Here is a 17,414-nt window from a genome sequence, read left to right as displayed (position 1 = left end):
TATCTCCGCGAGTCGCGTTATTTAATGCATCAAACCCCGCGAGTCGCGGGGTTCCAAAATTCAACTCTGGCACAGTTTGAATCGACGCGTTTTTTTTTTTTTTTTTTTTTTATTTCCTGTTTTTAATTTTCTGTTTTAATAAAAGTATTTATATAATAAAAACTTATATCTAAAAACTAAAATAGAAATATTTTATAATTTTATAAATAAAAATCTTAAAACTAGATTTATATATATTTTTTTATATATTTTTTTTATGTTTTTAAATAAAAACAAAATACTTAAATAAAACTTATGTTTTTATAAACTAAAAATAAAGAAACTTTATAAAACTTAAATATTTAACAAAATCTTAAAAATACTTATATTTTTGTTTTTCTTTTTATATTTTTGAATAATTAAAACGTATTTTTACAAAAGCGACTTTTAATAGAAGTAAACTAAATTTTTTTTTTTATTAGCGTTGCGCTTCCGGCGTTTAGAAAGCTCCCCGGCAGCGGCGCCAAAAATACTTGATGTTATGCGAGGTGTATATAAAATAGCTTATATTTTACTAGGAAAAACTATTAAATACGATACAATTTTACACAAGATATTTATTTATTTATAGAATGGATATACTTAAACCTTGCTACAACACTTATAGGCAGTGTACCTAATCGTACAGTAGTGTAGTTTTTAGTAAGTCCGGTTCGTTCCACAGGGAATCTTTTTTTTAAACAAAGCTCAACGCTATATTAGTTTACTTTTATAAAAATACAAACATATATATAAGTAATATTATTATTATAAAGGGGGGTTTTTACCGTTTAATGACCGGTTTGTCGATTTTAAAACTTTAGTCGCAGTTAAAACCTAATGTAAACTATTAAATAAATAAAAGACTTTAAATTAAAGCGTAAAGTAAATAACGATAATGAAATTGCAATAAAAGTGCGATAAAATAAAATTGCGATAATTAAAAAGTACGATAATTAAAAGTGCGATTAAATAACAATAAATAAAAGTGCGATAATTAGAAGTGCAATTAAATATAAAATAAAGGAAATTAAATATGAAATAAAAGAATTATACTTATTTAAACTTCCGTAATCATGATGTTCGACGTGTTGATTTTAGTTTTATGCCCATGGGTTAATTGTCCTTTGTCCTGGATTATTTAATATGTCCGTCTGGTTTTTGTCCATAACAGTCCATCAGTCATAAATATAAAGTGCGAGTGTCCTCATCAAATTATTCTTATACCCGAAGTTAAATATTCCAACTAATTGGGGATTTGAATTGTAACAAGGTTTTAATACTTTGTTTAATGAATACACCAGGTTATCGACTGCGTGTAAACCAAGGTTTTACTACTTTGTTAACAATTACACCAATTACCCTTGAATGTAATTTCACCCCTGTTTTAATTATTCTAGTGGCTATTAATCCATTCCCGTGTCCGGTTAAATGAACGATTATTCGTACATATAAATACCCCGCCCATCGTGTCCGATCGAGTGTATATGGTAATTTATAGGGACGCCCAATTGTAAATCTTTATATTAACATTAACAAACTTTCATTTAGTTAAACAAATATAAAGCCCATTAATAGCCCATAGTCTAATTTCCACAATTGTAGTTCTTTTGTCCAAACCCCAATTATGGTACAAAGCCCAATTACCCAATTTTAGTAATTAGCCCAACATCATGATTACTTCGTTTTAAATAAGCATAATAATAACTTAGCTACGAGACATTAATATAAAAAGGTTGAACATAACTTACAATGATTAAAAATAGCGTAGCGTTACACGGACAGAATTTCGACTTACACCCTTACAACATTCGCTAACATACCCTTATTATTAGAATTATAATTAAAATTAAAATTAAAATATAAATTATATATATTTTACGTATATATGAGAGAAGAGAGATTAAGATTATGATTTTTGATCAGAATTCGATTTGCTTTATAGGGGGTTTTTCATTTTGGGGCTCCGCGACTCGCGGTGAAAACCTCTTCAAACTCCGCGAGTCGCGGAGGATGAATTTACAGCTCACACCCTTGGAGTCTTTCTCCGCCGACGGTTTTTATTTATAAATATAATATATATATAATTAATATAATTAATTATATATTATATTATATTTATATACCTAGTTAACTTGTAATTTTTAGTCCGTTGCGTCGAGCGTTGAGAGTTGACTCTGGTCCCGGTTCCGGATTTTCGAACGTCCTTGCGTACAATTTTATATTTTGTACTTTGCGTTTTGAATCTTGTACTCTTGTAATTTCGAGACGTTTCTTATCAATAATTGGAACCTTTTTGATTGTCTTTTGTACTTTTGAGCTTTTTGGTCGTTTGCGTCTTCAATTCGTCGAATCTGTCTTTTGTCTTCACCTTTTATTATTTAAACGAATATCACTTGTAAATAGAACAATTGCAACTAAAAGCTTGTCTTTCTTGAGGAATAATGCTATGAAATATATGTTCGTTTTTAGCATTATCAATTCATCATTAAACAAAAGGTGTAAAGTAAGTTTCGTTCATGAAAAGAGTTTAAAACAAATGTTGACTTGGATCAGTCACCACGGCCTCTATACCTACTGAAATAAGGTGTGACCAGTGGCCATGACTCCGTGTATGAGTCCTTTAGTTGTGGTAAAAATTACAGAAGCAAAATTTTCTTCGTTTGACCGTGGCGACGGTCTAAGTGCGAGTAGGTCAGAATTTTCAGCACAATGTTAAAAGGACATAGTGACGATCGGAGGGCCATAAATCCTAAACCGTAACTCGGATTAAGAAGAGTCCTAAATGAAAAGTTATCTACTCGAACAGAGCTATTTGAGAATAATCTTTACAGTAGCCCAGGTCGTACGGGTCAGACACAGAAATAGTAAAACAGTAGGTTCCCGTGGTTCTTGGTACTCGATGCTTATCACGGTTCTCATCCTTGATGCATATAGCTTCAAGTGTACAACTCGTTGATGTGTTTTCATCATCTTAACCAAGGTTTCACCATCATAACACTTGTATAAGTCCAAAACATGTAGCACAACTCATTAAAGTGTTGCAAGTGTTTTGATGAACCAAAGTTACATCAAGTCTTAGATTTAACACATACATGAAATATGAAAGTAATATTGAACTACAAACTTGAATGTAAACTAACTAATCAAGGTCTTAAGATGTAGAACATAGTTCTTAGTTAGATCTTGAAGATCCAAGACTCAAAAGTCTAGATCTAAAGTTATTAAGTTAAATCCTAAGTATTAATACTTGAATCTTTACTTTAATGAAACCATAAGCTACAAAACTTAGATTCTCATCTAGTAAAGTGTATGTAAGCTCATAAGCTCTTGATTATGACAAAGTTAGAAGACCATAAGCTACATAAACTTAGATCTTACATAAATATATGAAGTTATAACTAAAGAGTTACACTTCCATGTTCTTGAAATCTTAAAGTTAACTTTTAGTTCCAAGAAGTATGAGATCAAGAATAACTTGTAATACTTGACCAAATCACAACTTTAAAGTACATAAAATGAAGAAATAATCTAAATACACAAGTAATAAGTTCATGGGTTTCATACTTTTAAAGATTCAAGCCTAAGTCTTGATGTTTAGAAAGTAAACTTTAAGTTTACTTCAAGAACTTCAAGTATGGTTTTAACTCATGAACTTTAATCTTTTAAAAGTTTAAATGTAGAACATAAACTTGAAAGTTTAAGCTCTCTTATGTTCTTGTAAATACAAGATAAATGAAGAACAAACTAAAGAGTTTGATTCTTGATAACATGTAAGTAAACAACAACAAGCAAGTAACAATAATCAAAGGCAAGTAACAAAACAACGACAAGAACAAGTGATGATGATGATTATGGGTGCTTAGTATTCGGTTTTTACAAGAAAAGAAGAAGAGAAAATGTTCATATTACTTACAAGTATTTGAGAGAAAAAGAGAGGAAAAGTTGAGAGAAAATTTGGAAGTGAGTTTGTGTGTGAAAAGTGAAGTGAACTAGTGAACATGTAGTAAGAAAATTTGAAAAAAAACTCTCCCTTGATGCACCCTAGGCCGACGGTCAGCAGGAAAAAAAGGAAGGGGGAGAAGTCCACAAGGTTACTTCATGTAAAGGTTCAAAAAATTGGATAATATGGGTGTTTACATGGGAAGGAGCAAGTAACTAGATTCCAAGTGCACAAGTCATCTAGTTAAACCTTAATGATGATACTTACATGGAAGTAATGGGTTAAAGAGTCCATTTAAGATGTAGGGTGGGCTTCCAAGTCCACTAATATTAATAAAAGCCCAAGTTTCAAGTATTTAACAAATAAATCCAATTAAAGCTCAAGTAATTAACTAATATCCATAGTTAATCAAAATGATTAATAAAACTTAATCATGAATGTAAATAATATTCAAAAATATTATTCGTGTAAGTTTCGCGTGTCACAAAGATGTTTCGGGCATTCAAAAGTTAAGTATGATCAATCATGGTAACAAGTAAATGTAATAACATACATTCGTTAAATCACAAGTATTAATAATAACAATTATTAATAAATAAACGTTGGAAAATCCAGGGTCGTTACAATATACAATTTATAAAGACTAATAAAACACTTTACACAACTTACAATACACCCCTTTGATGGATATCCGGATTCCAATTTAGTTCCACTTGCCCGAAACCGATCGTGGCAAGACAATTCATGATAATTTGACCCTACAATTAGCACACCCACACTTCTAGCCCCTCGCTAGCATTGTCCAACCCTATGGACTCATTCACACTTCCTACTTGGAGGTTTCAAGCACATTAAGTATGCAAGTTAACACCTCCGAAAAACCCCAAGATTGCATATTGTCTCTTTCACGGGTGCAATTCGACAACATAGAACCCCTTTTCCGAAAGTCACCATACTAACTTTGTTCTCACCATTTAGAGGACGAAATGTGAAGGTTGGCGATTACCAAGTTTTCCTTAGTGCAACCTATATAAACACATCCACACACATTTTCACTATTAGTTGCTCAATCACAAAGATTCAACCCAAAAATCCCTAACGGTTGAAGTGTGACCCATTTCATCACTTCCATTATTCACATACCCACATTTCCCAACCCACATCAGTCATACCCAATAGACCCGTTCCTTAATAGTCGCATGCATGGACATCCATATCCAAATTCACTCCCCATTGAATATCACAACTAGTAAGTACCACACCTTGGCAGAATGCTTGTTCAAAGAACTTATACACTTTGACCCAAAATTAATATCTTAACAACTTGTAGTAATACTACAACTTCATACCCAAATTACCCAAAATCCTCTTTTAATTCCATGAACCCTAAATTTACACAATCCTCACTACATCAAAACTTGTTAAACACTTAAATGAAGATAAACTCTGATCTCAAGGTTGTACAAACCCTCAATTCATTTATAAACCGTAAACCCCCAAATTAATATAAAAGTAGAATTAGGGTTCTTACCAATACTTGATAATAAGAACTTAGAAGTCACATGAACCCACCATAGTCCTTCAATTTCTTCCACAATGGATTCTCTCTCTCTCTCTCTAAAACACCAAAATCGCCATCTCTCTCTAGATTTCCGAAATGTTTTTTTTTTTTTTTTTTGTAAAAATGAGAAGTATTCTGCCCCAAAGTCTTCAGTTATAAGGCCCCAATTTATGAATTTACTCTTTTACCCTTAAAATTCCTTAACTTTACAAATTCTTACCTGTCAGCACATCTGCGCGACGCGCCAAATAGGTGCGCGGCGCGAACCGATACTGAATCAGAAAATAGAAAGTTAGGATGTCACACAGGCTGCTATGCGTCATAAAAGATGCGATAACCAGTGTGATCATTCGAGATCTACCCAAGAATTTATAAGGGAATTGATTGAAGAGGTAGATTATGTAGATAACTTTAAACAAATTTTGTGGCTTTCTGGGATGTATTTGCGTATCATGGTGGTGGTAATACTCAATTATTTTTAGGTTCTCTATAGTAAATTCTAGTTAAATTATATTTGCTTTGTGGCATTTGTTCATGTTTATGAGTGAGTTAACTCAAATTTAGGAGCAATACCGGGTTGTTTGAAAAAAGACAATCGATAAGGTTTTTGGTGTTATCAAGTCTTGTGTTTTAACTCCTACATGTGATCTTAGCGTAGTATTGAACGTAAGATCCTCCATATGCTATGATATGTATTTTATTATGTGTTATTAGTAACTGGTTACTTATATGTTTACTTTAATCTTTAGAATACTACAAGTTCTATTCCGGGTATTATTCATTACAAAATCCTTGAAGGGGTCAAGAGTATATGTGTTGGAATTGTTCTAGAACTCCAAAATATATTTGTACTTTGTGTAAAATATTCATCAGATTGTAGTCTTAACATTACTAAGAAGAACTTGATAAAATTATTCTACAAAGATGATGAATCATCATAGATCGAAGGACTTTGTAGTTGAGTTGTATAAGAACTCATGTTGTGTTGCATTTCTTTACTTGAAAATGACTTGTATAAGAACTCATATTTTGTTTATTTCGCTTCAATAATAAATATATTATTAGTAAATGCGTATTTATAATAAACAATATGAAAAAGTCCAAAACCAATACATTTATTAGTAAGCACAGGTTACTAGTACATGACTTACCTCTTGATTATTGTGTGGATAATAGTCGTCTTTTGGGTCGGTCTTGACCTTTGTCTTCGACTTTGAATGCTACTTACCTCTTGATTATTGTGTGGATTTTGACCAAGATGTGGACCTTGAAGTAGATGGATTGCTCTTTTCATAAGAAGTAACACATACAGATAGGCTATGTCCGGGTTCACGGCATCAAGATTAATATTTTTAGGATTTTTCCTTTAGTACACCTTTCGAAAGTATTCGTGCATGTTCTTTGGATCGTCCATCTTGTTTCGGGACAACAGTTGGAGGTAATACAATCGCGATCAACCCATTTTGCAGGTGTGGGCAAGGGTTGATGTGTTCTGTTTACAATGCAATATACCATTTGGTGGAGAAGTAGTACTCGACATAACAACTGAAATCGGTTTGTTTGAAATGGTGTGCCACCGATAATACATGGCCGCGAGGTAACCTCGACTTCCGCCACTGCATGCAAGTGAATGTTTTACTATCCATATTTACTAGTATGTTTAGCTTCTTGTCGAGCACCTCAATGATTATATTTCTGAATGTTCGTACATTTCATGTACGTGATTTAGCCTTCCTTTTTCCTATTTTATGTTGAGGTGTGACAGGTATTTTTAACCTAGGTAGGGTATTGTGATGCTTGAAAAATCAATCTTGAACAGAAATCGGAAAGAACTCTAGTAACATTGTTACCATCTTTCAAAACCAACCTCTTCTAGAGGAGCGGCAAATGCTGGAAGATGTCGAGTCAATACATCAAAATATTGACTGAAATTAGCTCTGCGGTACGACATGCCCAATGCCCAATAATGCCATTTGAAATACTTAATGTCGTCATATGTGGTCTTCAAATTCATAAACAAGTGACAACAACAGAGGGTATGTGTGGCATCTGTTAAAACGGCTTAAAGACCATGATTTGATATTATCTACTCTTTAAAATATAAATAAATTATTAATAATTATCGCACTACATGCAACTATCCTGATCGGTTAGTAATCAAATAATAGCAGGTAAAGTTCGTTCCCCACGGAAAAATGTGTTAGAAAGGTTAATTAATTGGAAACTAATCTGGAGTTTTATTGGAGAGTTTGAAAATCATTTAATTGTAATAAGATTTAATAGATAAAATGGTATTCACTTAGACTTCATACACCGTAACGCATACTGTCTTTAATTAAAGTACATAAATATTGAGTTGATCATGCAATTGTAATTGTCGACCAATTCATACAATAGTCACTGTCTCAATTGGTTGGACTAACTAATCTTAAACACGTAAATAGCTCATAATTAATTAACTGGAGAATATGAATTAACCTAGGTTCAGCTGATTCACGTCACCTAACTTGATAACGGGTAGCTAACAAGTTTGCATCAGTATTCAAACCTAATTATAGATTGTCACAAGTTATTAATTAAACATGCTAGGTTCACAAGTCTAATCTTCATAACCATCTAGAATAACAATTCATTAAGAATAACCTAGTAAAAGAAAAGCCTAGAACTAAGGATTCTCAGTTCAAGATAATACTTATTAGGGGTGAGCATGGTGCGGGTTGGGGCGGTTTTAGGTCAAAACCACAACCATAACCATTATTGGCGTTAACTAATTTTCTTAACCATTGGGTGCGGTTAAAAGCGATTTGGTTAATATGGTTAAATTGGTTAACGATTAATTATAAAATGGTTAATTTGTTAAGCATTTACGGAAAAAAATTAATTTAATAAGTTTGTTTCTATACTACATAAATAACATTTTAATATGAAACTAGGTCATGTTCTCATATTTCTAATCGAAAATAAAAGTAGATCAATGTCGTTTTTAGACTCTAAATTGATGCGAAAGACCCTAAATTAGACAAACCATAAGTTCACGTAAAGTTCTTAATAATTAAACTTTCCTTCAAATTTATTCTCCTCCATCTATCCGAGAGTCATAGATCAAAGTGTTTTTCATTGGTGTGTTTCCCTTTGGTATAATTATACCTTATATCTAATTGACATAGTCCAAATGAATAGTACTATTTGGACTATCTCAATCTCACACAAAGGCCCCCAAACTTTATCCAACGTACGAATCGGCCCCCCTCCCCAATACTACTATTTTGGACTATCTCAATCTCACACTAAGGACCCCAAACTTTATCCAAAGTACGAATCGGCCCCTCTCTAATTTTTCAATAAAAACCTCACACCCTCGAAAAAAATACAAAACACCCCCAACCCTACCTCTTTACCCCGACCCGACTCGCCTCCCCGTTATTATAACTATAATAATATTATATAATATGTTTCGTCCTTTCACCTTTTTTTATTTTTTTTGTATTCACCTTTTTTTTCATTTTTCCAAAAAAACCCCAAACTTTGTTCAAAAATTAAAACCGCCTCCTAAACAGGGGAGTAAAGTGTCAAATAACCATTTTCATAAAAAATCTTAACTAAACTCCACCCAAATATTCAACGGGTCATATCTTCTCGCTCGCAATGAGTTAAATTTTTCCGACACCATCGTTAAACTCGAAATAATTTTAGGAACACAATGTCACTAACTATACGCAAAATGGAATATTTTTAAAAAACGCTAAATATTTGAGGTACTTTTCATACACGTTGATTTTGCGTTAAATTTTTAAAAGTCGACAATTCTATAGCGAAACGCGGAGATGCACATAGCACATATATTGTTAATTTAAAATAACATTTAAATCTTTCACGAATTATACCTTTTAGTTCGACTCAAGTTGCGCTTCAACGACATTATCGTTAGCCATGAAATAATTTTACAAACTAAACGCACTAAAATACATTGAAAACTGAACCCCCGGCGCGAAGCGAGGGTTCGTAAACTAGTTAATATCTATGCTTAACTTTTCTCAACTTAAAAGTCAAAATAATATTACACATTGATTTACAAGATTTAATATTTTAACATGTTGACCATATTCCATAAAAATGATTATATATAAAATACTAAATGGTGCGGGTGCGGTTAATACGGCGCGGGTACCTATTATTTCCATAACCGACCCACAAAGTGCGGTTAACTCAAAAGTGTTAACCAAACCCGCGGTTATCCATTTGGTGTGGTTAATTTGGTGCGGTTATTTCAATTGATATGGTTACAGTTCTGTTAATGCGATTTTTTGCTCACCCTTAATATTTATGCAATCAATCCAATCGTAAAATCTAAATACCAATGTTCAAATGATTACACATACAATCAGTGATGATCATATTATAATCTCACATGATGACAATCATTTTCAGGGTTTCACATCTAATAATAAATACTAAAAGACTTAGCTCACAATTAAAGATAAAACAAAAAAGTAATTAAATAAATAAAAATAATAGAAACTAATTGAAAATAAATAGAAATTAAAATGAGAATCCTTACAAGTAATTGAAGATGAAATAACTCGTAATTTAATCAATCGAAGGAATTGAATAGCGTAATTAAAATCCTAACTTGCTAAAATACTTAAAAGTAAAAACTGGACAAAATTTTGAAAGTAAACTGAGAGAAAACTAATAATTTTCGTGTTGCAAGTGGATTGGTATTCATAGGCTCCATCCCAATATCGCAAATAGCCGGCAGCTATTCAGCATAGCTGGCAGCTCTTTTATGTTCCAAATATTTTAGCCAGTAGCTTTCAGCGTAACAGACGGCTATTTCTAACCCACGAGTTTTCTTCAAATCGCTCCTAAAACTTTCGAGCCGGTGGCTATTCATGTAGTTTCCATTTGTCATTATGATCTTCATATGAAACCCAGAAATTTATCATGATAGGCGGCGGCTAACCATTCCGCTGGCAGCTCTTTTCATCACAGCTGGTGGTTATCTTTTCTGTCCAATTATAATGCGTCATACCTGATATATTTGAAAAACCAGCAGCACCACTTGAATGATCCGTAATCAAACTTAAATGTTTAGAAATTTGATAAGTAGAAAAAGGAATAGAAGAGCCCATAGAAGAAGAACCCTGCGCAGAATTAGAAGTAGACCAACTTTGTTATTAGCTAAATTACCAGGGTTTTCAGGTCTTTTTACCCACCCATGTGGATAACCAACAATCTCATAACATATATCAATAGTATGGCCAGTTCTTAAACACTTAGTAAATATCTTATTATGATTAGGACCATTATAAATTCTTTTTTTATCAAATGTTTCGCAACAAGGAAAGCAAACTTTTGACCTTTATTATTACCATTAACAGAAGAAGAATTTATGTGTGTTTCTTCTCTAGATATGATAGAAAAAGAACTTTTGATACTAAGTAAAGGTTCCCTACTTAATATGTTACTTCTTATAGAAGGTTAAGAATCATTTAATACCATTAAGAACTGCATCAACTTGATTAAATAATTATGATCTTTATATTCTTTATTACATTACATGTGCATGAAGGTAATTTAGCCAAAGCATCATATTATTTCCATAGAGCATTAATATAATGATAATAATCTGACACGGATGAGTTACGCTGAGTTAAAGAATTTATCTTATGATGTCAATTATAAGTGATAGACTCATCTATTTTATCATATGTTTCTTTAAGCTCTTCACACACAAATTGAGCAAACTAAGAAAATACTTGACCAGAGTTTAACTCTTGAGATATAGAATTCAAGATCCAAGACAATACAACATCATTACATCTATCCCATTGATCACCACAGATCACCACGAACAAACACAAATCAATATCTAGAACCTACATCTCTGATACAATGAACGAATCTCACAAATCACCAAAATAAATCACCACCACAACAATCAGAAACCCTAATCTATCTTGATTGATAAAAAAGCTAAACAAACAAGGACAATCACCAGACGATGATCTCCAGAAATCACTCAAAACTCACAATTGATCTCCCAAATTAGTTCAAAATAACATCGAACTTAATCAAATCAAAACCCTAAAATTGAGAGCGTATGAACAATCGAGAGAGAAAACTATCAGAAAAAAGATAAAAGATTAAAAAAAAAAAGGGAAAGAAATAAATATATAAATTAACAAAAGTTGCATCCAGGCCCCTGATTAACTTTAATGTCAGTTAGCATCCTTAGCACCAAATTTCAAGCTTTTAAACTTTGACAACCAAACCTGAAAATGCTTAACCACCAATAAGGACCAATAAAACAAAGATTAAAAACAAGACAAAGATGGAATAAATTAACATATATTTCAACAATACTTTATACAGTGGCGGACCCAGAAATTTTTTTTACCGCGGGCGAATTTTTTCTTTAAACTAAGGAATTTTTTTTAGCAAAATATGAAAGTTTTGTGGCAAAATATAAAGTTTTTGGAGCAAAATTTAGAGGTTTTTTGGGCAAAATAGGAAGCTTTGGGGGTAAAATTAAGGGTGAGCATGGTGCGGGTTGGAGCGGCTTGAGGCCAAAACCACACTCATAACCATTAATGCGGTAACCTAGTCTTTTTAACCATTGTGTGCGGTTAAAAGCAATTTGGTTAATTTGGTTAAATTGGTTAACGATTAATTTTAAAACGATTACTTTGGTTAACCATTTACGGGGAAAAATTCAATTTAATAACTCTGTTTTTATACTACATAAATAACATTTTACTATGAGACTGAGTCATTGTCTTATATTTCTAATCGAAAATAAAAGTAGATCATTGTTGGTTTTTTAAACGACAAGCTTTGCATCAGTGTATCATTCATTTCAGCGTCACTCATCATTTGCACTCACACGCGTTCGGGAGGAAATCCGATTCGCATTATAGGAATCCGATCCTTTAACCATCTCGAGGGGCAGGAGGACCGGATTGAATCCTGAATGGATCCGGGAGAAACCCTATGGGGTCAATCTGGATATTCATATTTCAGGCAGATTAATTAATAGGATGGGCAGAGCGAGGCTCGAACCCATGACCTAACCCCCAACCCCAACACACAAGGTGAAGTGGATGTCATTTTTACACTCTAAATTGATGCTAAAGACCTTAAATAATTAGACAAAACATAGGTTCACGTAATGTTCTTAATGTAAAAATGTTCCTTCAAACTTTATTCCTCCCCCATCCGAGAGTCATACAGTAGAAACTCTATAAAATAATACACTTGAGATCACCAAAATTTATTAATTAAAAGAGTTATTAATTAATCGATAAATTAATAATTAATAATTTATATATTAATTAATATTTTATTAATTAATTGTAGAATACTTAGTTTACAAACACCTTTCAACCTTCCACTTAATTATTGTATACAATGCATGTATATCAAATGAACGACCAGATTTGAAAGAAACATTCAATCTCCCACCTTAAGATGCATTATCGTCGTCGATTTTATAGAAGCCTTTTGGAGGGTTATGAATTAGGGGTTCCAAATCCAGCAAAAATATATGTATTAGATGCAATGAATCTTGCAATTTCAGCATGGACTATGGATGTTCGTGCAGATACAATTGCGAACTGCTTTCGTCATTGTAAACTTCGATCAACAGATAACATGACTTTTGAGAACTCAGATGAAGGTGGTGAAAGCACTCAAGAACTCCAGAATTTGATCAAAGAGTTGTGTTATCGCAATGCAATGGATGTCAAAGATGTTCTGACTCACCCAGAAGAAAATGTAGTTGCACAGTTGTTGACCGATGAAGAAATTATTGAAAGCGTTATTGGAATTAATAAAGATGATATCGATGAAGAAGATGATGAAAGTTCTACAATGGTCCCCCTTCGCGAAACGAAGCTATTAAAGCGGCAATCACATTGAATAATTTCTTGTTGAGCTATGAGAAAACAACACCAGAAGTTCTTACCATGCTAAGGAAAATTAGAGACGAGATTTAAGGGGAAATTGATTTCAACAAAAAACAAAAGACAATTGAGTCATTTTTCAAGAAATCTTCATAAATCATTCATGTAATATGCAATATATTGTATAAGGAATTATTAATTTATATTTTATATGGAGTCTAAGGAAATTATCAAAATTGTATTATCTTATAATTTTAGCGAATTATTAATTTAACACCCTATCCCCGAGTCGGAACCGGCAAAAAATATTATCTTAGAGAGTTTATTAAATAATCGAGTATTAATTTATCGAGTTTCTACTATAGATCAAAGTGTCTTTCATCGGTGTGTTTCCCTTTAGTATAATTTATATGCAGTGGTGAATCTATGATGAAAATCCATTCGGGTCCCAAAATATTTTTTAAAAGCTAATTATAATTGAAGGGTACTTTTAGTGGTTGTTTACTTCTAATAAACTATAAATTTTAAAATTATATGAGGTCCTATGGTTAAACTTAGTGGTGTCCTACGCAATTTGAAGTATACATTGTACAAATAAATTTCAAAGTAGTGGGCTCATAGAACTCCACCATCAAACATGTAGACTCGCCCCTGTTTACATGTATGCTTAACTTTTCTCAACTTAAAAGTCAAAATAATGTTACACATTGATCTACAAGGTTTAATATTTTAACATGTTGATCATCTTTCATAAAAATGATCATATATAAAATACTAAATGGTGGGTGCGGTTAATTCGATGCGGGCACCAATCAATTTCATAACCGACTCATAAAGTGTGCTTATTTCAAAAGTGTTAACCAAACTCGTGGTTATCCATTTGGTTTGGTTAATTTAGTGCAGTTTTATCGGTTAATATGGTTATGGTTCGGTTAATGCGGTTTTTTGCTCACCCCTGGGTAAAATATGGAGGTTTTGGGGCAAAATATGAAGGATTTGGGGTAAAAAAAAAAAATTTCACCGGGAGCAAAATCGAAAAACTGAAAAAATTTGTATCAAAAATTGCAAATCCACTGGAAACGCACCCTACCCCTTCTTTGATCCGCCCTTAATATTCAAGTAATTAAATGTACATAGTAAATTAAAGTTGTCGCGTTCACCGAACTTATTAGTTAAAAATAATTTATATATTTATTATTACTATATTATCTCATTTTATTCTTCGATGTACTATTATTAACACAAATAACGATTAATAACGATTAATACTCTCTCCGTCCCTATATTATTGTCCACTATATTATTTTGGGACGTCCCATTTTAATTGTCCACTTAGTATTTCAACCAATCAAAAGAGGTTATAGTGGAAAGAGAAGATATTTTATTGGTGAAGAATGAAGTTAGTGGGATTTTCTAAAACTGTGTGTTTTTTGTTTGGTAACAATTAAATAGGGATGGAGGGAGTAATCATTAAACTCTCTATTTTATCACTATTTTTTACTCTCGACCATCTAACATTTATAATAATTTTGAATCGACCTTGCTTTATTTCATCAACGTTCATTTTGATGATTCGACTATCAAACTCAACACATACAAATAAAAGTTTCAACTTTTTTAAAGTAAGATAATATTTTTTAACAGCGAGATTGGAATCACTGGCGGAGGACCATCAATGGAGTTTCCACCACCCGATCATATTCGTTCCACGTCACAAAGATGTTCCACCCGAACAACTGTCATAGGAAAGGCTCTGCGTGTAGTTACTCTTGGAGAGCACCACTATACAACTGCCATAGAACATGCTTAGATAGCGATGTTTCTAGAAGCACCCCTGAACAACTGTCATAGGACAGGCTCAGACATCGATTCCTCCAGATGACTCCTAAACCGACTGCAAAGCAAATTGCATTATGAAATCCCTATGTGAGAATTGAACTCGAGACCTCACAGGCACCCAGAAAGACGGTAACCACTTAGTTAAATGGAGATTTAAGTAAGATATTAAATCTTAATTCTAAATTTTGCTACTAGTCTTAAATCTTAAAACTTAAATACCTTTTATATGAGGAATCAACAGAAACATTCCCGAAAACTTATAAAAAAAATATTAAATTGTTATGCTTAGCAAATGTTCAAAACCCAATATAGTTTTTTATTTATATATACTTATATAGATAGATATAGATATATAGATATCGATAGATATTGATATATAGATAGATATTGACTTTACATAAAAATGAAACTCGACATGTTGTAGTCTTATCTTGCAAGTGGGGATTGTCTTTTCTGTTTTCCGCGGAGGTTGTATCCAATACGGAGACTACTACTCCCGTGAACGGTCTTAAAAAAGTCAAATTATGAAGATAAATAAATAAATGTAGACAGCACTTGAAGATAGTCATTGTAGATACTAATTCAGTAATTCATATTAACTTCAAAGTGATACTTATTAGATTGTAGAATAATTTTACGCACGTTAACGATGATTTTAACGATTGCAGTCGTTAAAGAAATTCTAATTGAATAATTGATATGTCTGAGTTGAAGTGTAAGAATTATCTGCTAATTAATTTTTTGTCCACCAATAAAAAAATCATATCTATCCAAAATAATACATTTTAAGTATGAAATGTGCAATTACACTAAGACAACTCAAAATAGAAATTTGAATATTTAATGAAATAATGTACTGTATTACTTTCTCCGTTTCATTATAAGTGTATAGATTAATATCTTAAGTTCCATTATAAATGCCATTTCTTTTTAATCAATAAAAAAAGATTTAAGTGTGTCTTAGAGAGTATATAAATGAAAACAATATAAAATTAATCAAAGTCTGATGGGCGTTGTATTGTCCACTTTTGTTGCTTTTGGGACGTAAAAGTTGTATTCATCACAAGTTTGGTGCGCCAAACCACAAGAAAACTTCAAATGCGTTTTTGATTAGACTAATCCCCTCTTTGGAAAGTTTTACCTTTCTACCAGTTTAACCAAAATAATCAAGTTTGTACGTTTTTGAATTGTTGTTCATCTATGAAGAGTCAGTTGAGCGATAAGTTTTTAAGTGATAACGTGAAAAAAAGACACTTGCAATATTTAGATAATTTGAATAAATATTTAGTACTACTGTTGATATTATCGAGTTTATTGACTCCGTGAAGTAGATTGTGTTAAATATTTATTCAAATTATCTAAATATTGTTATAGTTTTTTTTTTTTTTGGGAAACTTGGTCAACAAATCCAAGTTGTAGTATAAATAAACAGTAAGGCGGAGGAAGCGGGTGGAAGTCAGCATAAATGAAAAAAATATGTGAAAGGGGTAGTATGTGCATTTCATTGGTTAATTCATAATTGTACAGAAAAGTGGAAGAGTTTAAGAGAAATGGAGGGTCTATGAATTTCGTCTCACTCTTCCGTGAGGTAATCTTGGTGATTCAATAACGATAAAAGTGATTCTTTTATTGTAATCAACCGTTGTGAGAGGTGTTGAGAGATACGTAATTATATTCATTAGTGTTGTAAGGAGCGTCTATCCTTGTAATATTGTTCGTATATTGTGAAATCTTTGTGGTCGCTGGTCCCGTGGTTTTTACTCTCCTTTGAGAGGCTTTTCAGGTAAAACGTTATGTTTTGTCGATTTATTATTATCTTATATATGGTTGTGTGGTTCTTAGTGTGGTGGTGATCGATCCAAAAGTGTTGTGTGTGGGGGGTCGATCCCGACAAATTGGTATTAGATTGAGGTTTGTGGAGAAGAATTGCACAACCAAGAGGAAGTCAATACGTGAAGGAACACGAGTATGGTTCATCATAAATTGACGTTATGGGTTCGTTAACCGTTACATCGGTTTTCAAAATTTGGACTGTAGGTTCATAAGAGGATGTTACACAATCTGACTGTTGGGATCGGGGATTAGAGTAGTCACTCAAGAGATATAAAGTTTAGAAGTTTGCTGCTGAAAATTCCATTAATTTCAGCGC

The sequence above is a fragment of the Rutidosis leptorrhynchoides genome, chromosome 5, assembly GCF_046630445.1.
Source record: "Rutidosis leptorrhynchoides isolate AG116_Rl617_1_P2 chromosome 5, CSIRO_AGI_Rlap_v1, whole genome shotgun sequence".
Lineage (NCBI taxonomy): Eukaryota > Viridiplantae > Streptophyta > Magnoliopsida > Asterales > Asteraceae > Rutidosis > Rutidosis leptorrhynchoides.
Note: the sequence above shows the minus strand (reverse complement) of the source record.